Genomic DNA, 24,423 nt, shown 5'->3' on the forward strand with positions numbered 1-24,423 from the left:
TATTTTCTTAGTCCCTTTCTTTTTCTCTTCCTCTTCTGGGACCCCTATAATTCACATGTTGGTGCATTTAATGTTGACCCAGATATCTGTGAGACTGTCCTCATTTCTTTTCATTCTTTTTTCTTTATTCTGTTCTGTGGTAGTTATTTCCAGTATTTTTTCTTCTAGGTCACATATCCATTCTTGTGCCTCAGTTATTCTGCTACTGGTTCCTTCTTGAGTATTTTTAATTTCATTTATTGTGTTGTTCATCATTGTTTGTTTACTCTTTAGTTCTTCTAGTTCCTGGTTAAACATTTCTTGTATTTTATCCATTCTGCTTCCAAGATTTTGGATCATCTTTACTATCATTTCTCTGAATTCTTTTTCAGGTAGACTGCCTATTTCCTCTTCATTTGTTTGAGCTGGTGGGTTTTTACCTTGCTCATTCATCTGCTGTGTGTTTCTCTATCTTTTCATTTTGCTTAATTTACTAAGTCTCGGATCTCCTTTTTGCAGGCTGCAGGTTCATTGTTTCTGTTGTTTTTGGTGTCTGCTCCCTGTGGGTAAATTTGGTTCAGTGGTTTGTGTAGGCTTCCTGGTGGAGGTGACTGGTGCCTATGTTCTGGTGGTTGAGGCTGGATCTTGTCTTTCTGGTGGCTAGGACTATGTCTGTTGGTGTGTTTTGGGGCGTCTGTGAACTTATGATTTTAGGCAACCTCTCTGCTAGTGGGTGGTGGTGTGTTCCTTTCTTGTAGTTGTTTTGCATGGGGTTTCCAGCACTGTAGCTTGCTGGTTGTTGAGTGGAGCTGTGTCTTAGCGTTGTGATGGAGATCTCTTGGAGAGCTCTTGCTGATCAATATTACATGGAGCCAGAAGGTCTCTGGTGGTCTAGTGTGCTAAACTCAGCTCTCCCACCTCAGAGGCTCAGGCCTGACACCCAGCCAGAGCACCAAGACGCTGTCAGCCTAACAGCTCAGATAAAAATGCAGAAAAAATAGAAAGAATGAAAAAAAATACAATAGAATAAAGTTATTAAAATAAAAAATATTATTAGAGTAAAAAAATGTAATTAAGCAAAATGAGGAGAGCAACCAAACCAGTAAACCTATCCACCAATGATAACATACGCTAAAGACTATACTGCGATAAACATAAAAATCAGAAACTAGTCAGTAGCATATAGCAAACCCCATGTCTACAGTTGCTCACAAAGTCCACTGCCTCAATTTTGGGATGATTCGTTGTCTGTTCAGGTATTCCACAGATGCAGGGTACCTCAAGTTGATTGTGGAGACTTAGTCTGCTGCTCCTAAGGCTGCATGGAGAAATTTCCCTTTCCCTTCTCTGTTCACAAAGCTCCTGGTGTTCAGCTTTGGATTTCGCCCCGCCTCTGTATGTAGGTCGCCCTCTGGTGTCTGTACTTCACCCAGACTGGAGGTGGTTAAAGGAGCTGCTGATTAGGGGGCTCTGGTTCACTCAGGCCCAGGGGAGGGAGGGGTACGGAATGCGGGATGAGCCTGTGGTGGCAGAGGCTGGCGTGTCAGTGCAACAGCCTGAGGCATGCCTTGTTTTCTCCCAGGAAGTTGTCCCTGAATCATGGGACCCTGGCAGTGGAGGGCTGCACAGGATCCCAGGAGGGGAGGTGTGGATAGTTACCTGTGCTTGCACACAGGATTCTTGGTGGCTGCAGCAGCAGTGTTAGTGTTTCATGCCTGTCTCTGGTGTCCGTGCTAATAGTTGCGGCTTGCACCTATTTGTGAAGCTCTTTTAAGTGGTGTTCTGTATCCTCTCTCCTTGTGCACCCCAAACAATTGTCTCTTGCCTCTTGGGCAGGTCCAGACGTTTTCCTGGACTCCCTCCCGGTTAGCTGTGGCACACTAGCCCCCTTCAGGCTGTGTTGATGTAGCCAACCCCAGTCCTCTCCCTGGGATCTAAGCTCTGAAGCCTGAGCCTCAGCTCCCAGCCCTCACCTGCCCTAGTGGGTGAGCAGACAAGCCTCTATGTAGGTGAGTGCTGGTTGGCACTGATCCTCTGTGTGGGAATCTCTCCACTTTGCCCTCTGCACCCCTGTTGCTGCGTTCTCCTCCATGGCTCTGAAGCTTCCCCCCTGCCCACCCTCCGTCTGTGCCAGTGAAGGGTCTTCCTAGTATGTGGAAACTTTCCCTCCTTCACAGCTCCCTCCCTGAGATGCAGTCCTTTCCCTAGTCTTTTGTCTCTGTTTTTTCTTTTTTCTTTTGCCCTACCCAGGTATGTGGGGAGTTTCTTGCCTTTTGGCAAGTCTGAGGTCTTCTGCCAGCATTCAGTAGGTGTTCTGTAGTAATTGTTCCACATGTAGATGTATTTCTGGTGTATTTGTGGGGAGGAAGGTGATCTCCAAGTCTTACTCCTCTGCCATCTTGAAGGTCTTCCAGTCAATGATTTTTTTAAATGCCTTGATATCATCATTCTGAAAGTCTCTAAATATCCATGTATGTATATGTGACTGGGAATCTAACCAACATGGTTCCTGAAATCTTCCTGTAGACGCTATTGCTACTCTCTTAGCCTCTGAGGCTGCCATTGCTGCTGGCTTGGTGCCATCACCAGACTCCTTATTGAAGTCACAACTATGTCCAAGTGTTTAGCATTGAGGGAAGAGTCCCTGGTTGTTAATTCTCCTGCTGTTGTTGATGTTGAATCTGGCATGACTTATGTGGGTTTTCACTCAAAGTTGCTGTCACTCATGCTGTTGTAGTCACTCTTTGATGAAATCATTGCTAATGAAGTCTCAAATTTCTTCTACCTTTGGGCAAATAAAGGGCATGCTTTCCAATCCTTATTCTCTAGACTAATTTTGAACCATCTGACTCTTTAAATTTTCATATGTCTATGAATTTTTGAGGTTAAACTTTATTTTTGTTAGAAATGAATCCAGAAGTCTAACAGGGATGTCTAAAATCTCTGTTGGCTTAAATGGTAACCCTCCCCTCTTCAGGCATCTGAGGTAGAATTCATTCCATTACTAGAAGTAATCCCTGAATAATGATTTCCATTTGTGTTACTTTTGGGGTAGATTCACATGATCTATTCCGATGTATATCTATACGAATGCCTGTGAATGTGAAAAAACATGCCTTCAATCATTTTCAGTTATTATTTCTTGTCTTCCTAATAGCTCTGAGAATAGTATAAAAGAAGACCCTTGATATCTGGTTAGAATCTTCTCCTGAGTAGGAAGGTTTATTAGGTACTACCAGAGCTCTTAGTCATGCTCATAATGGACAAATGAGTTTTGTCTACATAATATGTGTAGCAGATGCTATCCATTCTCTGCCCAGATGCCCTCAGGTCTCTTTTACCATTTCTATGTAAATGGTAGTTTCTGTGTTAGTTTGCTTCTAAGGTCTGTACCTTAGAAATATCCAAGAGCTACTTGAACCACTGTGCCTATATACACAGAGAGTCAGTTTCTGTGTTATTTTGCTTCTAAGGTCTGTAGCTTAGAAATATCCAAGAGCTATTTGAACCACCGTGCCTACATACACAGAGAGTCAGAAGTGCCTGGGGGAGTTATATCACTCATGGGTAGTCCTTAGCCAATGACTGACTGGTGGATCGATATGGAAATATAAAAGGCCAGCACTGTCCAGTGAAGTATAATTTACACTCAAAGTTTCCCTGAAGGATTAGGTGAGGCTTATACTTTGTCCACATGAGAATTCTCTGGACCCAGCTTTGCTATCCACAAGGCTTTGATGACAGTTTCCAGCTTGAGGAAGGAAAATGAAGGAGATCATAGAGAAGGAACACCTGCCTCTAAAACCAGGGACTAACAGATATCAATTCTATTTTTATTCCATTGGCAAAAACCAATCACAAAGCGAGACCTAAATGCCAAACAGCTGGAAATTACAGTACTTTTCTGGGAAAAAACTTCCTACCATTAACTCTCCTCTATGAAAGGGGAATTATGAACTGTGATGTCTTCCTAGCTCTCTGAAACATCATAGATTTATCTGAATCAGTTGTCATCATAATCAGTTCAGTTGGTAAAGTCCATATTGATTTATTTTAAAATCTGTTATGGATAAAGTTGATCATGAATTAAATTCTGCTTTGAATGTAAATGTATATATGTATTGGGTTGGCCAAAATATTCGTTTGTTTTTTTCTGTAAGATGGCTCTAGTAGCACTTAGTTGTCTTTAACTTTATTCAAAACAATTTTCTTAGATTGTGACAGCTGTCATATGAGCGTGCATTTAAAAAAAGACAGTAAAATTGTGAATTTTTGTGTAGCCATTTTAATATTGAAGATGGAAGAAAAAAGCAATATTTTTGGCATATTATGCTTTATTATTTCAAGAAAGGTAAAAGAGCAACCAAAACGCAACAAAAAATTTTGCAGTGTATGGAGAAGGTGCTGTGGCTGATCGAATGTGTCAAAAGTGGTTTGTGAAGTTTCATACTGAAGATTTCTCACTGGATGATACTCCACAGTTGGATAGACCAATTGAAGTTGATAGCAATCAAATTGAGATGTTAATTGAGAACAGTCAACGTTATACCATGCAGGAGATAGCTGACATACTCAAAATATCCAAATCAAGCACTGAAAATCATTTACACCAGTTTGTTTATGTTAATCTCTTTGATGTTTGGGTTCCACGTGAGTTCAGTGAAAAAAACCTTCCTGACTGTATTTCTGCATGCAATTCTCTAGTTAAACACAATGAAAATGTTCCGTTTTTAAAACAAATTGTGACGGGTGATGAAAAGCGGATACTGTACAACAATGTGGAATGGAGGAGATCATGGGGCAAGTGAAGTGAGCCACCATCAACCACACCAAAGGCAGGTCTTCATCCAAAGAAGGTGATGTTGTGTATATGGTGGGATAGGAAGGGAGTCCTCTATTATGAGCTCTTTCCAGAAAACCAAATGATTAATTCCAACAAGTACTTCTCCTAGTTAGACCAACTGAAAGCAGTACTTGATGAAAAGCATCCAGAGTTAGTCAACAGAAAACTCTTAATCTTCCATCAGGATAATGCAAGACCGTGTGTTTCTTTGATGACCAGGCAAAAACTGTTTCAGCTTGGCTGGGAAGTTCTGATTCATCTGCCATATTCACCAAACATTGCACCTTCAGATTTCCATTTATTTAGGTCCTTACAAAATTCTCTTAATGGAAAAAATTTCAGTTCCCTGGAAGACTATAAAAGGTACCTGGAACAGTTCTTTGCTCAAAAACATAAAAAATTTTGGGAAGATGGAATTACGAAGTTGCCTGAAAAATGGTAGAAGGTAGTGGAGCAAAAGGGTGAATACGTTGTACAATAAAGTTCTTGGTGAAATGGAAAATGTGTCTTTTGTTTTTACTTAAAAGCCAAAGGCACTTTTTGGCCAACCCAATATATATGTGTATCTATATATATATGTATATGTTTTTAACAAATATTCTTCAGTTCTTGTCATGAAAAATTTGTGTTAAGCATTATAGGCTATAGAAAATAACTTTAAAATATTATGAGTCTTTAAGTTTATAACGTAGGAGAGGAAATTAACACACAAACCTCCAGTTGAATTGCTGAGCTGAATTAAGGAATGCTATATTAGATGTATACATAAGTGTATACAGATACATACAAATATATAAATATATACATACATATCTCACTTCAAAGGAATTAAATAATTATAATTTATAGAAAAGAAATTTTTTACAATATAGGTGGCATTAGAGCTGAAATTTTACTGATGATATAAGAACATAGTCCATATAAAGTGAAATCTTGGGCAAACTTTTAAAGATGTTTAGGGTATATTGTGTTTAATGAAGTTATTAGTAAATTATTGACTGCTCTAGAGTAAATATGAATTATGATTTAGAGATAAAATTTAGATCTCAGAGTAATTTGTATGACATGGAGCAGAGTTTGCACTGTAATTTTTAGGGGGAAACAATTAAAGTTATTCATAGGTGAAACTAAATCTTCAGAAAATTAAACTGAGAAATGTAAATATTTTATTGCATTAACTATATATTCCCTAGGCTGGCTTTTAAAACCCACCATAATATGATAATCTGAAAACATTTGATCAGTTTGTTAACTGAGATTTTTTTATTCTTTTCCTCTCCTTTTACATTATACAAACCTTTCCCAGTGTCTATCTCCACCACAAAGCTTTCTTTGGCTATTCCAGTTGTCTTTTGAACTTTCTCCACGGAACTTTCAGTGGAGATAGGAATTGATTTTACCTATCTCTTATCTGTATTCATATGCAGACTTAGTTTTTCAACTAAACTTTAGACATTTGCTACCTAAGATTGCATTGTATCTTTTTTGTATAGTTGCTGAAAGAGGTAAGACAGTATAAAGCACAAACTACAAAGCACAGATACTTTGTTCATTGATTGGTAAAGAACTTTCTGCTACACAAATGAAGCTGTTTAACTCTGGTAGTAGGACTAGTTAACAACACAATTGTAGGAAGGAACTAAACGCATCCTCTGTAAAGATCACAGTGTTTGCTTCCTAGAAGCAAAGGAACTCTATGAAAATATGGTTTTATAAGTCCATCAATGGGTTTTCTAAGCAGTTCAGAGTTTATTATTATTTTTTAAATGAACAACTTTATTCTATGAGATATTAGTGACTGGGATCCTATTGTGTTGTCTGCTTGTACAGTCTGACCAGTTCTGTAGCAGTTGGACATTTTCTAATTAATCATTGTGGACTGAAAAGAAATGTTTATGAAGTATTAAGCTGATAGGAGAACGTTTCAGGATAAATTAGTTCCAATAGAAAAAGATCTGCTCTCCTCATGCCTGACCTGTAAAGTGAAAAAAAAAAAAAAAAAAGATTATGTAGGCTGTCCACAAAAATTCAGTGAATTTCTGCCCTAAAAGAGCTCATGGTATTTCTTTGACCTAAATCTCATAGTAATTTAGTTCCAATTTCTTCCCTGGTAACCCGAGGGTAAGCCTGAATTTGAGCAAAATAAATTACCTGTCTCATCATCTGTTTCAATCTGCAACTTAAGACTTGTACTTTGTTATTATTATTATAGCAGCATTGTCTCTGCCAAAGGAGCCAAGGATTAGTCACCTCTTCTGTTATCAATCCCATTGTGCAAGTGTTTAATAATAATATCATCAATTTTGCATTGGTGTATAAGTTTATATTTGTTGGGGGGCTTTTCATTTTCATTTACTTTGCTTGGGTGATTGCAATAAGTTGCAAAATTTTAAATTATCAACCACATGTTCAGAAATACTGATTTTATCTATCACCTGGGTGCCAGATTCACATATTAAAATTTCTCATGAATGACACAAGGTTTGCCTCAAACTCTAGTACTGAGCTTGTCTTTTCTTTTTTTCCCCACCAAAACAATAATTTGCCATATATTTAAAACTGTTTATTTGCACGACTATCCCTCCAATTGCCCACGCCAGATATCTTATTTGGTGGTACAACCATCCCCCGAATTATCTAAGCCAGGCCTTCCGGATCTCCTTAAATTTCCTTAACTCCCATTCTCTCCATGTTTCCTACAGTTGTTTAAGTTCAGGCCCTCAACATCCCTCATACAGACAATAGTAGCATAGCTTCGTAACTGCTCTTACTACTGCTAGATTTTCCCCCTGTCCCCACCTCCAGCTCATACATGCCATAGCCACAGAGTAATTCACATATCATTCTCCTAACTGGGACACAGTATGGATCTTCACTGTCTACCGGACAGAGTGCTAGTACCTCCTCACATGTTGCCTAGTCTCTTCAAGTTTCTGCAGGCTCATGCCCCGCACCACTATGACCTCCTCATTCTTTACTCTTATACTGAACCATATACAGTTTCCATTGCTCACTCAGCTGTTTCATTCCGTCATGTTTTGTAAACACAGTTCCTTCCTCCTATTATGCATAAAGTCTCTGTTGGTTGCTAAACCCATATTCATTTTTCAAAACCTTTCTCAGTTGACACACTGCTCAAGCTTCACTGGACCATTTCCCTCTGAGTGCCTGACATGTCATCCCCAAAGCACTCTGTTCTATTCCTGTACTTTTCTATAATTATAGCATGTTAACATTGATTTGCAATATTTTTACAAGATCTATCTACCCAAATAGATAGCATGCTTCTTGTATGCAGAGACTTTATAATACTCCTGTTGAAAATTCTTTAGTATGTATAGCATGTAAGGACTTGAGTATTTAGGTTGAGCATATTTTATCTTATTAGACTTTTATAAGATAGGTTAGTAGAAATTATACCCATTATCACAAGATATTCTATATCATATGGCTAAATAAATAAAGACAGGAGATAAGTTTAAGGCTGAAAATATAAAACAAAATACTTGGCACTTATCCAAAATAAATTATATTATTTAAAAAATTTGTATATTAAATATTTAGATTTTTACCTGCTCACCCAATGAAAACTAAAATTCAAAATTTAAGGTATTTACATCTAAAGTTATACGTTATTTTGAATACCAAGACATACAATTATGAGAGGCAGTATCCTTAGTGGTTAAGAGCATGTATTCAGCTTTAAGACATCTTGGTTTAAATCCTTTTTGGGCACTTTCTATTTGTGTGGCCTTCAACAGTAATTCGTTGTCTCTATGTCTTTTTTACTTTTTTTTGAAAACAGAAACGTTAAAAAAAAATTTTTTTTTAATTGAAATATAGTTGATTTACAATGTTGTGTTAGTTTCAGGTGTACAGAAGAGTAATTCACTTTTCTGTATATATAAATATATATATATATATTCTTTTTCAGACTCCTTTCCATTATAGGTTATTATAGATATTGAATATAGTTCTCTGTGCTATAGAGTAGGTCTTTGTTGTTTATCTATTTAATATATAGTGATGTGTATGTCTCAGTTACTTTATCTGTAAAACTTGCCACATGGGATTGTTGTGAGGCTTAAATATGTTAGTTAATATAAGTAGAATTATAGTACCTGGCACATATTAAATCTATAAGCATCATAATTATTACCATCTGCAATAAGGAATTATGAAGGAATCCTAGTGAATACACATGCATATGTGTATGTATATGTGTGTGTATATATATGTGTATATATATGTGTGTGTGTATATATATGTGTGTATGTGTATACACATACACACATACATATATATAGCCACAGAGTTTCTCTGAACAAAGTTGCGAAGTCTGAAAGTTTAAATTGTCTATTTTTCCTTAATTTCTATTTTCAGTTAGTAGTGAATCAACATTAGTGTAGGGCTTAACTCTGGGCACTTGCTCTGGTTGAATGTAGTTCTTTGTTTAGTTATGACAGATGCATAAAGTCTTCAAAGAACTGCAGCTTTATGGAGATGCTTTGAGCACACTTAACTAAAAGGAACTGTATATGTAACGATGATAAATTAGGAGAATGGTATTTTTAGTAGAATTCATTAAATAGCAAATGGTTTTTCACCCCATGACTGAACATTTCCAGTATTTGGAAACACATCGCCTTTTCAGCTGGCTCATTTAACCCTTGGGCCCATATGAGAGTTAGAAAAACTTTCTATAATAAGAAAAAGGATAATTGAAGTTATCAGAGACTTTGGATATAGTCAAATCAGCAAAGTAACAACTATTCTGAGATTCAGTTACATAGCACCTGGCAAATATTGAGCAATCTACAAATATTTGCCGAACTTTTTTACTTTAAAAGAAGTTAAAGTTAGTTTTTCTTTTGAAGATTTTACCTATTAGTCTCTTTTAAAGTTGTACAATATCAGTACCTTATCCACACAAATCCCTTCATTTAAGATAAAGATCCAGAAATTTTCAACTATTTTAATAACATTTTCAAGCCTTATAATCCTATTAATTTATCATACTTGTCTGAATGGGTTTCCTTCTGTCTTAAATATTTTTAAAAAGGCAGGTTGTATAACAAAAGAAAATAACCTCGGTATGGTAACCCTAAAAAGTATCAAGTTATAAGTGTTTGTTTTTAGTCAAAAAATAAAAAGATGAAATTTGCTTTTATGTTCACCTCACAGCATTGACAACTAATATTGAGAGTATATCAGTTGAAACTCTTAAGCTGCTTTATAATTTTCTGCAGTATTTTTGCTGCTAAGCCACATTTCTTTCCAGTCATTTATGTGCAATTAGGTTTTTGGCCCTAAGATATCCCTTGTGTAACCTTATAATTATCTTGATTATATCCATCTTGTTAAATTTGGCCCATCATTTGAACCTGTCAGGATCTTGGAGCCTGTCAGGATCATTCTGTCATCATGCCTCCCAAATTCAAATGACTCACATTTTCTGAGCTTGCCTTGAATATTTTAATGCAAGTCATTAATGAAATAGGAGAAGATGAGGCTCTTTCCACCATCATCAAAATGGGCAGTGATTCTATATTAACATTTGAGTATGGTCAGTTAAGCAGTCAATTCACCTAACTGCACAAACATTGATTGAAATTAGAAATATAGAAACTTAAAAATAATTCTTGTCCTTATTTAATATCAAGATTTAGTAAAATGGTAAAATACTTTGTATTAGATGCTTATTCCATTTTTATAAATGGAGACTCAGGCTATACTAATATTGAGCTTAACTGGTGGAAGATGAAGTATTTGAGCCAATGGTATTGAGACTTCTATCTTGTAATCTTGCTTGGGAGGAAATAGGTCAATTCAGAAAAGCTCTTCTCTTCTGAATCACCTTCATACCTCTATGTTCCACCCTGGTTTCTCTCCATTTCTCTTACACATACACATGCACACACGCACACACACACATGCACACACACACACACACACACACACACACACACAAACTGCTGAAGTAACTGCCTTGGTGAAGAGAGACCAGTAAGAAATCAGTTCTGATGTGATGGAGAGAAGTTTGGAGAGTTACCATAAATTTCTGAGTCCTAACAATCTTTAAACTGCTGCTCTTTGCCTAAAGCCATTCTGTGGACAGAGACTTGATCTATGTCTCTGATCCTCCAGCTTTCTCTGGAAGGGAGAGAAAGTAGTAGTGCCATAGCAAAGGAGTGATCAACCATATCCAGACAACTGGATAAGCAGGCCTAGAGGAATGCATTTTCTACCCTAATATCAAGGATATGGGAATAGAAGAATTGGATCCACTCTCATCTTTTTTTTTTTTGTCCACCCATCCAATAATAAGGCTCATCTTAGTTTGATTGTAAAGACCTTCATTTAAAGAATGACCAGTCAATAGTCTTAAAAGGCTGTAAATTATCAGTGTTGTCCAACAGAAGTTAATCTTCCAAAAAGTTAATTGGGGTACTCATAGGTGAGTAGTCATGCAAAGAAAGGTCACTGTTAGCAAACTATATGTGAAACCAGTACTTAAAACAGAATACTAATTTGTTAAATGTTCAAGCCAGATAGATAATCAGTGTGCATGGCACCTGCTTTCCTAACACTATGATATTAGGGGAAGCTGAGTAAGTAAGCAGGATATGAGCATGGATTTGGATCAGAAAAATGATGAACTGATAGCATTGAGGAATATTTTTCCTAAGTTATGGGGAATCCTATCCTTTCTGCCTTTCAGGAGAGAATCCCTGATGAAACACTTTTAGTTTCTTAGATCAGTGTGTCTTGTGTCTGCCCATTTCTTGACATAATACACCTGTTGTACCTCATGGACTGCCAGATTTTCTCCTTCTTATTATAGATAATTGTCCTTTCTCACAGTGTCTTTTTTCCCCTTCACATATACTATTATTAGTAATTATGGCTAATTTGCTATTTTGTGGGCTAGGAAGTACTCTTTGTCCAACATTTCTGTGTTGTCAGTGATATTTTTCAATTGCTTAGTTGAAACATCTTTATCATACTAAAAATCATTCTGTTTCATTCAGATTCTTTTCAAATATTAGCTCATTAAAGAGATCCCCATAGAGTTACATTGATTTAGTAAGGTAATACTTTATTTTTAACCTTTTTGGATGATTTCTCTGAGTCTGGTTTGAGGCTGATTTGTTAGTTAACTTTTTTGTGTGTCCCAGCCTCCTGGGGTAAGTAGTGTTATCTTGTAATTCTAGGAATTTTCAGAGTTGATGTCTACCTTAAATGCAGCAAAAGAGCAGATCAGAACACAGAAAATGAAAATAAGTGGAGACCTTTAGATAATCAGAGTATCACTAAATTATCTAAAGAATCCATATGCTGATTACTGCCAACATCACTACACCAAAAATGCTCTCCTTACCTTCAGGGATTATCTTATGTCAGTCACTAAGCTGTATATCCCACTTACTTTTTGCCTGTTGGTTCAGTTATTGAAAAACCAGTGTTAGAGTCTCTACCTTTCACTTCATTGTGGATTCCTCTATTTCTTCCTTTAGTTAAGTTTGGCTTTATGTATTTCAAGCCCTGTTATTAGCTGTGCACACATTTAGGATTTCTCTGCCTTTTCAGCATTATGAAAGGTTCCTCTTGCGTACCATTAAGGCACATAAAACATTCAGTGGCCAGAAAACCTAGGAGTTAACTGACATTTCAGTCACACTCATTGCATATTCAAACTCCTTCCCCATGTGAATTTTACCTCCTAAATTATCTCACTTCTATCCACTTCTCTTGAAATTCATTCCCACCATCTCTTATCTCCTAACTGGTCTACCATCACCAATCTTGCTTCCTTCAGAGTGATTTTTATCAAATAAAAAATCTGATAATGTCAGTTCATAAAGCATCTCCATTGTTTCCCATTGGTTTTTGTAGTCTTAATTCTTTAATGTGGTCTACATGGTTCTGAATATTCTATTCTTCTGGCTCATCTAGTCATTCCCCCTTCTTTGCTCTACTTAAAACATAATAGCCTTCTTTGTGTTCCTTCTAATCAAGTCCTTGAAGTCATACACCTTTTCATATTCCATTTCTTCTTTAGAGAAAAATTTTAACCTTTCTTTTTACCTAGAAAGCACAATCTGCAAATCTCAATTTAAAACCCACTTCCTCAGGGGAGCCTTGCCTAACTATCCAGACAATATTCTCTCATTTTATACTTTCCATAGTGCCTGTAACTCTCACTCATAGCACTTATCATCTTTGTAATTTTATGTTCTGAGCATATCTATATTGATTAACATAAAGCAAAATAAGTATAAAGTTTGTTTCCAGTTTTTCCAAATAAAACTATAGCGTACCTTTCCACAAACTCTTGACTCTTCTTTCGTATTCTCCTAAGTGGAATTGATGTTTTAAATTCATTTAGTGCTTAAGTGATTGTTCTTTTTAAAACAATGTAAATAACAGTAGCTATATAAATTACAACGTTTTCATATAAATGAAAAAGTTACTGTATTGTTATTCTTCCCAGGTTATGCTTTTACCAGTGGAAATACCATTTTAAACACTTAAAAAAAAATGGTGACCTTTTTTCCTTAGCTGTTGTCACCCACCATTCAAATTCTAAAAGTTCATTGCCTTCAGTGAGATTTATGATTTGATCAAATACCACTTGATTCCTCTATGCATCCCAAGTCATTAATGCCTAAGTGTGAGCCAGAGATAATTTCTTTAGAAAATGTGCTATTTTAATTACTTAAAAAATGTTGTTTCTTCTTCAATGAGAAAAGTATATATGAAATGGTTATTATATAGTAGGCAAGGGAGAAAAATAAACATGGTTGTTTTATATCCATATATATGTATGCGCAGGTGTAAATTAATTAGCTTCTAAATATGAAATGAGAAGCTAGGTTATTAAGTACATTAAATGAGATAATTCATGTATTTTCCTTGGCTTATCCTTTGTATAAAATAAGCATTTGTAATTATTGATATTTTTATTATTGCTATAAATACTGAAGTTAATTTATTTAACCTTTAAATTGTACCTCATCCTTTTAAAATAAATGTTCACTATTAGAATAAAAATCTTTTATTGGTCCAGAAATTTTAATGGCCTAACTATAGACCATTACAGAGAACAAGCTCTTCTTGTTGATGTAATCCATAATGCTAAGTCTTTTGATGTCAAAGTTTATTGAATAACAGGCTTTTAATATAATAATAACAAGTAAAGAGTGTACCATATATTAAGTTGCTAATTTATTTTGAACTAAATTATTGTTTGCTCTAGTTCCCCTTATTTTTACTGTAAATGAAAAATATTTCCCCAACTTCTAGCATGGTGTATAGAACATAACAAATAATCAGAGAAAATAAATATTTGTTGAATAAATGAATATAGTCCTGAACACTTGTATATAAAATCAATTTATATTTTCCTTTGGTTAACATGTCATTGTAATCTGAAACTTGATTGACAGTGATTTCAAAATCTATGAATTTAATATATTTTACATTGGCATTATTTTAAATGAAAATGGTTAACTTGTACCCCATATATATTTAAATTATTTGGGAATACTTAGCACTTAATACTTTAAAGGAACACTACTATGATAACTAAATTGTTGTAGAATGAAGTTAATTTCTGGAGATGAAATTTCCTGGCGATTGTGGGGTCAAACTGAATCTTAAACAAAGAATGGGATAAAAATGGGATGTAGCCCAACCCTTGAGGGTTGGGGTGGCTAGAACTAGTGAGGAGGGAGAGTGTAGACTACAAGTGGAAGTGGCAACCAAATCCACACATGCAGAGAAAGGAGGTGGATTTAATAGGTCTCATGGACTACCTGCTCTTTGAATGAATATGCCTTAGTACACTTATCCATGGAATGAGTTTTATAAAAATTAAAAAAAAAGTTTAAATTTATGTTGCTTTCTCTCAACTCTACAATTCTTCAATACTTTTAACAGTTTCTTCTTTTTTAAAAAAGAACAATTTTTAAATGTGGAAAATTATTTTCATCATAGATTTTAAAATACTATAAGCCTTTAGTATTCAAAAAGAATAATAATAATACAAGACCATGCTTTCTATTGTTTGTGTAAAATGATTTTTAAAATAAATGCATTATTTATACTTCTCTTGAGGTTGGCTGACATCCCATGCCGGAACCCAGGGTGATGTTCTAAACCTTTTACTGGACTTCCTTGTTTCTCTTATAGCCTTAAGCATACATACAGCTAACATGAGTGCATCACAGAGATAGGAAGAATTCTAAACAATTTCCCTATTTTTAGGTACTTGACATATTTAAAATATAAGTTGCCATAAAATTGTGAATGATTACATATTACAAATAATGCTTATCAAACACAAATGCAAAGATTGTATATATAATGTAATCTCATTATAAAGTATTGAGAATTTAAAGTGTACAGCCTCAGAGAATTTGAGACCTTGCACAAGTAACTTTCATGTCCACTCTCTCTTTGGTCATCCCTGCCTGTATCTTAACATACTCTATGTCCCTTTATAATGACAAATCAGAACTGAACTCTTCTTAACTAGTTCTTAACTAGTTATCCAGTATAATTGAATATAATGCCAATATGTTTATAATGCATTTCCAATCTCTGCTGGCTTTTTTTTTGTATCTACGTACATATTATTCTCAAACTTGTTTTTAAAAAGTTTATACACAAAATTAAAAATTAGGCCTTTGAGCTTATGATTGGCAAACAAAGTATTCCGTCAATAAATCTCATACCTAATGAAATTAAAATTATAGGGACATATAAAATAACTTGTCAATCATTAAAAAAACAATTTTTTGAAGGTTGCAATAGATTGCATTGTAAAAAGAAAAATTGGTTTATGATTAAATTAGGTATATTTCTAATAGAGCAGAGAGTGAAAAGTCAATTCTATTTCTATGAAAGAGATTTTCATAAAAGAATGACTAGTCTCAACATAATTGGTTATGATCAAAGAAAGAATTTCATCATGTGGATGCTATGAAAGATTAAAACAAAGACTAAATTCCAAGAAAAAATAAATATAAAATATATAATGGAATTTAACTATGAGAAATTAAACCATGTTTTTAAAAATTAATTAAATAAATGTTGTGGACTAAAGAGTGTCCCCTCCAAATTTATTTGTTGACATTCTAACCCCCACTACCTCAGAATGTGACTATACTTGGAAATAGGGTCTTTAAAGAAGTAATGAAGTTAAAAATGAAATCATTAGGGTGGGCTTTAATGCAATATGACTTCTACCCTTATTGAACAACTATCATGTATTAAGCAGTATACCAAGCACTTTATTTTCTCACTTAAATTGAAAGGTATTATTTTTCCCTATTTTACAAATGATGATCAGAAAATTCAAGTGATTTATCTAAAGTCATGCTATGAGCAATTAAGAAGTCCCCAGATTCTCTATTCTTAATCTCTAGTATTTGCTCACATAATAAAGCTTTTCACATAATAAAGAGAAAGTTCCCAAGAAGAATATGGGTATATGGCACATAAATATACATAACAAACTGCATACTGAAGTATATATGCTGCACTAATTTCTGTCTAATTTTTTGTAATATGTGAGTACTGATAGAATTGGAAAGATTGTGACTATTTTAATATTTGTGTGTTTGTGTGTATGTGTATATTCTATAACATTTAATAGTAAAACATGGTATAACTATATATTAGTTATCTTCATCTTTCATTTACATAAGTACCCAATTTTATATATTTTATGATAAATATTACTTTTTAATGTTATCATTTAAAAATAATTAATACTTAGTCAAAATTTTAAGTGGTAAATATATGTAGCTCTACATTTTCGAAAAGGTATTCAATATACCTTTTCAAGAATTGCAATATAGGGCTTCCCTGGTGGGGCAGTGGTTGAGAGTCCGCCTGCAGATGCAGGGGATACGGGTGCGTGCCCCGGTCCGGGAGGATCCCGCATGCTGCAGAGCGGCTGGGCCCGTGAGCCATGGCCGCTTAGCCTGTGCATCCGGAGCCTGTGCTCAGCAATGGGAGAGGCCACGGCGGTGAGAGGCCCGCGTACCGCAAAAAAAAAAAAAAAAGAATTGCCATATTGTAGTCATATTTTAGCTTTTAGTAAAAAGCCTTCTTTTAGAACATAAAATTATTCTTCTTGCCTCATTTTAAAAAATATTTTAAAATTAGTATCCTTGTTTCCTTTTCTTTCTTTCTAGTCATACAGTTTTCAGGTTTACATCTATGACATCTTTTATGACAGAATTGAATATATCCTCCATCCACTGCTTAGGTAAGATATCATGCAAAATCAATCTCTCTAATATACAGGGAAATAATGTTCATAAAAGGACCCCATTAAATAAATTTTCTGTAATAAGTATTAGTGAGGAAGAGAATGTAACCAAATTTCACCTAATTCCGAGACAGATGAATAGTAATCTCTTATGTCAGTGACCATGTATATATTATTGCAAATATTTTGAAAGGAATTTTTACAATGTACAACTATGGAGATGATAAGATTCTAAAATAACATTAATAACAATATTAAAATAATAGTTATTATTAAATATTTACCATGTGCAATATCCGACATTAATCACTTCACATGTATTTTCTCAATTCTCATAATAACCTTACTGGATGCATTTTATCATTGTACTTATGGATTAAAAGCATGGAGGAATAGCACATAGTGGTTATGTTACACATTAAGTAACACAATAGCAGGTCAACTGGAAATTCTAACATACCCAGTTTGGTATGATTTCATCAGCTCTCCTGTGGTAGCTTTCAGACTTAGATTTCTCTGGATAGGGGTGTAAAATATGGTTGACTGTGGAGTTTAGTTGGCTAGGTCGACCTTCTTTTTTTTTTTCTTTTGGACAAATGCTCCAGAACAAGCTTTCTCTCCAGTGGATAGCTACAAAATATTGAGAGTAAGTAGAGATAGTCTTTGCATAAAAGCAGGACTTTTTGTAGAGCTTGACTTTTCCTATAGTCTTTACTGGAGAGAGCTTCTCTAGAGATGGAGACTGCACAGGTTAGAGATCAAGGGGTCTTTGTTGCACAGCAAGGAAGAGGCATATGGTGAATGATGGAGGTGCTTCTCATACATCTTCCTTATCTCTCCTGACTCCATAGAAACTTTTCCAATCCTGAGGAGTGTGTATTTAGAACATCTGATTTCTAAGGACAGATAAATTTTTTTTTATATTCATGGACTCATTTTACCTGGAAGCTGATAAAAAGGAATGTCATTTGATTATGTTTCTGAATTATGATTTAATAATACACCAGCCCCTGAAAATGCTTACATAAAATATAACAGTAGCATTTTTACTTAATATATTTTTATAGTGATCCTGAGAGTTCAATGGATTAAGATTTTATACAAAGGTAGAACTTTATTTTTTCTTTCAATGAACACAAACTTGTCACTCATTGATGTCTGGTGGATATTAACAGTAATAAATATTAGGAAGAAGGTATATTAATAGCAGTCAATATTTTAAAATATGTCACTTGCAACTTAATCATATTTCACATGGAAAAGAATAATAACTAATATTTGAAGGCAAACAAAGCAAATTGAAGATAAATCTTAGCCAAAAGGTCACACTCTAGAGTCAGTATCCTCAAAGGATGAACACATGTTTGGAAACAAATGAAACATTTTTCACACCTTCTGATGAATTTAAGAAATGCTGCCTCTGCTGCTTAGCTTCTCTGCACTCACATCACTTGCCCATACCTAGCTTGGGTTTCTATTTAGTTTGTCTTGTGAAGTTACATAAAATGAATGAACTGCCAATTTTATAGACTCAGATATAAATTATCTGTATGGAAGAGTCTCTTTAAAATTCAGGATTTTAGTGTGGGCACCTATGGGTTAGTGATGGAACCTACATTCGGAACACGTAAAATACTCTGAAGTTGATAGTTATTATACCTGAGTAACTGGCTTTAATTACTTCAACTGAAACTAAAAGTTTCTTCTCTGAATTTCTGTAGCATGTGTAGTTTTTAAATACTACTTATTAGCTATTATTTTTCATTAATTTTCCAAGAATAAGCATTGTCTCTTCCTCATTAATTGAAGAAAGTGATCATATCTTTTAAAAGTATGATAAACATTATGGTGAAAACTACTATTTGTTGAATGTCTCCTTATTACTTTTGTTGGATCTGGAATGTTACCCTTTTATTTTACCTTTGAATTTCACAGCAAGGTACAATAGGTTTAAACTCAATGAATATTTTTCTCCATCACCTACTTGACAATAGGCTTTATGTAACATACTTTCACCATTTACATGTAATTCTATCCTCAGCAAGGCTACGTAAAATTGTGAATTACAGTAGTCCCACTTATCAGAGGTTAAGAGAGATTAAATGATTTGCCTGAGATCATATGTTAGTAAGTAGTAGTACACCACAGCTGTGGCGGCACTATGTTAGAGTGGAGTGGCCCCATATTAGGATGTAATGGATAGTTAAAGCAGAGAATCAGTAGATTTCCCCCAATATATTGCATCAGGACTCTTGTGGCACCAAAAGATACCCAGTTGCTTGTCCTTGTTCAAAAACTTAATGATCTTTCTTTTTGTGTGGAATGGTACTTGACAGTAACTGGTTAATTGAATTTAAGCAATCTATCTTAATATCTTTTAGAAAACAACATGTTTAATATGATCTATTTTGTGGGCCCTCAGTGTTTATCCTTTCAGATTAGTTGAAGTGTGTGTGTCTGGGTGTGCTTTGTTCTATTTCAATACATTTTTATTTTGTATTTTCCTTAGTAGTAACTATTGTGGTTTAAACACAGTTCAGTGTATGCACTATTGTGTTATTTATTTATTGTACTTTTAGTGTGTGTGATGGGGGAGCTTTCCTGGCATGTTATATCCTCAATTATATCTCAAATATGTTTTAAGTTTAGAAATAAAATAGTAATTGTATTGTAGTTTTTAGACACTGCTGATCTTTCACTTTCATGCATAGAATCATCAATTTTACATCCCTAATGCAAACGTTTCAACGACAAATAAAATGGTAAAAATGTTTTCTTTTTATACTTGATTCTGCCTTATGAATGTTGACATAACCATGCTTATTTATATCAAAGTTAAGCAATACTGCTAATGTAGATTAATAGAAACAATTTACTTTAAGGCACTGTACTGTTCCTGTTCGTCTTCAGTTGTATGGCCTATGCTACTTCACATATAGTGGGCTCTTCTTATATTCCTAAATACTGTCCATGACCACTATTTTCCATCTTGCTTCTGCCATTCCTGGGTGTGTGTGGAAATGTTCTGAAACTGTACAAGGCAAGATGGCTAAACACCACTTGTCACTCTCCATGACATCATTGTCCAGAAACCTCTGTGGGACTTAAATGACCCTTAGGGCATCCAGACATGAATAAGTTTATTGGTGCTTTCGTTCTTGCCCATCCTTAGCTTTGAGAATTTAGGTGACAGGGCTCTGGTAGGGTAGAAAGATTTCTGAGAGGTGTTCAGCCTTCCATATATTTCCTGTCTTGCACGTTGAACAAAGCTTATGAAATAAACAATGACACATTAAATATTGTTTTCAGGTGCTATGAAAATAGAAAGTGACTTCTCTCACTAGAACTTTAAACTCCTACTTAGATAGTTTCTTGATTCTGGTGGTGGATGACTCGTGAGGACTTTCCATAACTAAGAACACGGTTTTGATCAATTTTGAAACAAAAGAATATGAATTCACTTTTCTTGACTTTTAAATGGAGTCAGGATTTTTCTCCCTCTTCAATTTCACAGCTGGAATTTTTAATAATTTTCTTATAAATGATATTTATTCTGGTTTCAAAACACATCCAGAAATTTATGAGAAATAAAAACATGAATTTCCTGATATTTCAGTGACAAGGCTTTACATGAAACTTCATTGTCATCTTTCTTGACCCAAGTGCAGGAAAACACAACCATGAGGGGAATTTCATTTGCATGTTGCTGAACAGCTTTATGCCCTCAATTGGACTCTAGCAAAGTGCACAACAGGCCACCTGATATTTCACGGCAGACACTGAAATAGGAAATGGAAAAGAAAAAAGAATTTCATTCCATTCCAGTTATTTGGTTCAAGTTCACTTTGAAAATATGAAATATCTCATTCAGTTTAATGTATGCAAATAAAGCCTATAGAGGATGACAGAAATCAAATGGCAAAGGCTATCCCAAATGCCGTAACTGAGAGTGAAGCCATTTTAGACCATTTTTGAGGGGGATGCCACAACATATTGTTGAAGTGGTTGAAGACTGTATTGTAGACCTTCATAGATGTAGAGGAGATGAATGATTTAGTATTCAGATTAGAAGGAGAGTGAGTAATTTAGCCACACATTAGAGGGCTTTCATCTCTTTTAATTAATTTTATTTTTCTTTTTCATCCAAGTGGGAAAGGGAGTTTGTGACTATGTATTCTCTTCACAAATAAGTTTGTATACATAAATAAATTATCCAAATACTTCAGCCTTTAGAAGGCCTTTGGCTTGAAACACCGACATGATTGAAACAAAAGAAGAATGTTGACTGGTTTTTACTCTCTTCATTTGAATTATTGTCACAATATTAGCTCATTTTTCTCTTTACATTTTTTATTGCATTTTAAATAGTAAAATAACAGATGTAGCTGGTCTTTGCAAACTGTAAAGTGTATACAATTTTAGTTGCTATCATTAATATTGTTATTCTACCCCTACATAAATTCTGTATTTCCAGTACAGATGAGTTATGTGTCTCAGTCATGAACATTTATTGACTATTCAATTTTGTTACTACTTTGTCTATACTTAGAGTTGTCCCTTCTTTTGTTTGTGGGTTTGTCTATCAATTGACAGACTTTTAACAGTGCAGTCTCTGAATACCCCATTATCTAATGATCTAAAATTTGGCTGACTTTGAATCTCAGGAAGCAATTGAGTCCCATGATTTTCTGGTGAGATTTATATTTTAAATTATGTTAAATAAAATTTTATTTATTAAAGAAACCTATGCACATAATAATAAATAATAAAAAGGATTTAAACAAAAAAATGTATATACACTATATTATTCAATATGATACTGGTCCTTTCTTTAGCGATTCTAATGATTTTCACTTCTATTATTTACCTCTCTATTTCAAATTATTCATATAATGATGATATTTCTCAATTTATTAGTTTTAGATGTTTATTAACTTCACTTTATAGTAGATAAGTATGTAACTTTTTTGACCTCCCTATTTTTTTCCCCTTCCCATTCTCACAATGTTTGATTAAATCAATAGTCAATGTTTAAGTTGGTATAATTTTGTAGATATTCACTACTGAGCCAAATAGCATATATATTATATAATATATAATAATGTATAATACGTGCAAGTTTTTTCTTTTACATTTTCATTTTCTAGATTTAATAGTTGACCTGTTCTGTGTTTACTTAATATTCTATGAACATTGTGCTTTACTTGCCCAAATGTGCCAACAGATGTTTAAAATATTACCAATATAATTTTTAAATGCTTAAATTCATCCAGTACTTTATCAGTTCAATATTTTTCCTGCACATATGTTCTCAGACCCCTTGGTGCTCTTATTCCCAAAATGAATGCTTATTCACTAGGCCAGATCTCTCATCTTGGGTATCCCTTTTGTTCATTTCCTGTGTTGGAGTTCAGGCAAATATCCACTAGAGGCAGGGCCAGATTCAGGGACAGCCAACTTAGGTAGAGCCCTATATCTTTTCCTTTTTCAAAAATGACTGTTTTGTTGAATCAGTCTCCTAATGCTTCTTATTAACTGGCACATAGAAATTAAACGTTTTAAATAAATATCTTTATTTCTTATTCTAGATTGTTTGTATGCCTTCAGGTTGTCCCCAGAATTGTGAAGGCATTTCTACATTGTTGTTGAATCTTTGGTGGTGGTATTGCCAAATGTGATATCAATTTCATTCTTAATCGTAATATTCCTGTAAAGAAACTTCATTCTTTTAAAATATCTGCCTTGGAATCTTTATTTTATTCCCATTAGATTCTTGTAATGTATCCCAATCAAGGATTTCTTGACAACCACTTGGAAATGTATCACTTGGAACTTTTCACTTAAAACTCAGGAATGAAAAAGGGCACTGAGCACATGCAATTTCGTATCCTGTTGGATGGGAAGAGGGGGTGGTGACCATAGAGTAAAATGTCACTTATGGGTCTCTTGTGTCAGGAATTTCCTTGGCATGAAGGAAGCAGCTTACTATGTGGCAACGCTAGCCTTAACTTTATTCAAGCCTCCTCATGGAACCAGGAGAAATATATTATCCTATGTCTAGCATGTCTTTCTTTCAATACCATTCTACTAATACATTTTTTCCAAATATTCCAAATCATTATAAACCAATAATAAGCATTTGTTTCAATGAACAACCTACAGTGCTCCATTCTTACTGTCTTTTGATGTTAGCATAAGAACATAGCAAAGGAGCAAGGATAAGTGTGGTATCAGAAGGACTTGGGTCTTGAGTCCTGGCTTACCACTTACTAGCAAAGAAACTTTAGATAAATTATAAACTAAGCCTATAAAAAAAGTTTTCAAAATTATATTCATTTTGGAATTGCCTAGTTTAAAAATATATACTAATAATTAGTCTGCATTCCAGGTCAAATAAATCTTAACCTCTGGAGTTAGAGTCTGGCCTCACAGAGCTCCCTTTATTCTCCTAATGTTCAGCAGGGGTTGAGAACTGTTGCCTCTAAGCCTCATTTTCTCCTTCTTTAAAATGGGTGTTGGGCTTCCCTGGTGGCGCAGTAGTTGAGAGTCCGCCTGCCGATGCAAGGGACACAGGTTCATGTCCCGGTCCGGGAAGATTCCACATGCCGCGGAGCAGCTGGGTCCGTGAGCCATGGCCGCTGAGCCTGCGCATCCGGAGCCTGTGCTCCGCAACGGGAGAGGCCACAACAGTGAGAGGCCCGCGTACCTCAAAAAAAAAAAAAAAAAAAAAAATGGGTGTAACAATAACACCAGTCCTGTGGGTTATTTTAAGAATTAAATGAAGAAAATGCATGTAAAGAACATAGCACTATGCCTGGAACATTATAAATAATTCATACCTCCCACTTCCTGGCTGAACTATAAATACAATTAAAGAAAAGATTGTATCCTTCTTGTTCACTGTTTCATGTGTGGCACATAGAAAGGACTTTTTGTGATTTCAGTGAATCATCTGCACTGTCTTTGAAAAGGAGAGAGAGACACTGACATTGTAGTATTGACTTTGCTCAGCCACAGAGACTCTTATAAAAGAAACAACAACAAAAAAATTTTTTTTGACTAGGCTCTTCTGTAGAATCATTTTTTCCCAAACAGTCCTAGTTATTCTCTCTTTCAGGCTGATACACTACCTCATCCTAACATATACTTGTGTCTGTCATCCATTGCACCTTTAGAGCTTTCTTTTTAATATTTTCCCCTCCTTTCCTTCCTCCCTCCCTCCCTCTTTCCCTTCTCATCTTCCCTTACTTCTTTTCTTTATCCCCTCCCCCCTTATTTCCTCTCCTCTCTCTCCCTTTCCACTCTCATCCCCTCACCC

The sequence above is a fragment of the Monodon monoceros genome, unplaced genomic scaffold (assembly GCF_005190385.1).
Source record: "Monodon monoceros isolate NGI ecotype Baffin Bay Population unplaced genomic scaffold, NGI_Narwhal_1 Super_Scaffold_21, whole genome shotgun sequence".
Taxonomy (NCBI): domain Eukaryota; kingdom Metazoa; phylum Chordata; class Mammalia; order Artiodactyla; family Monodontidae; genus Monodon; species Monodon monoceros.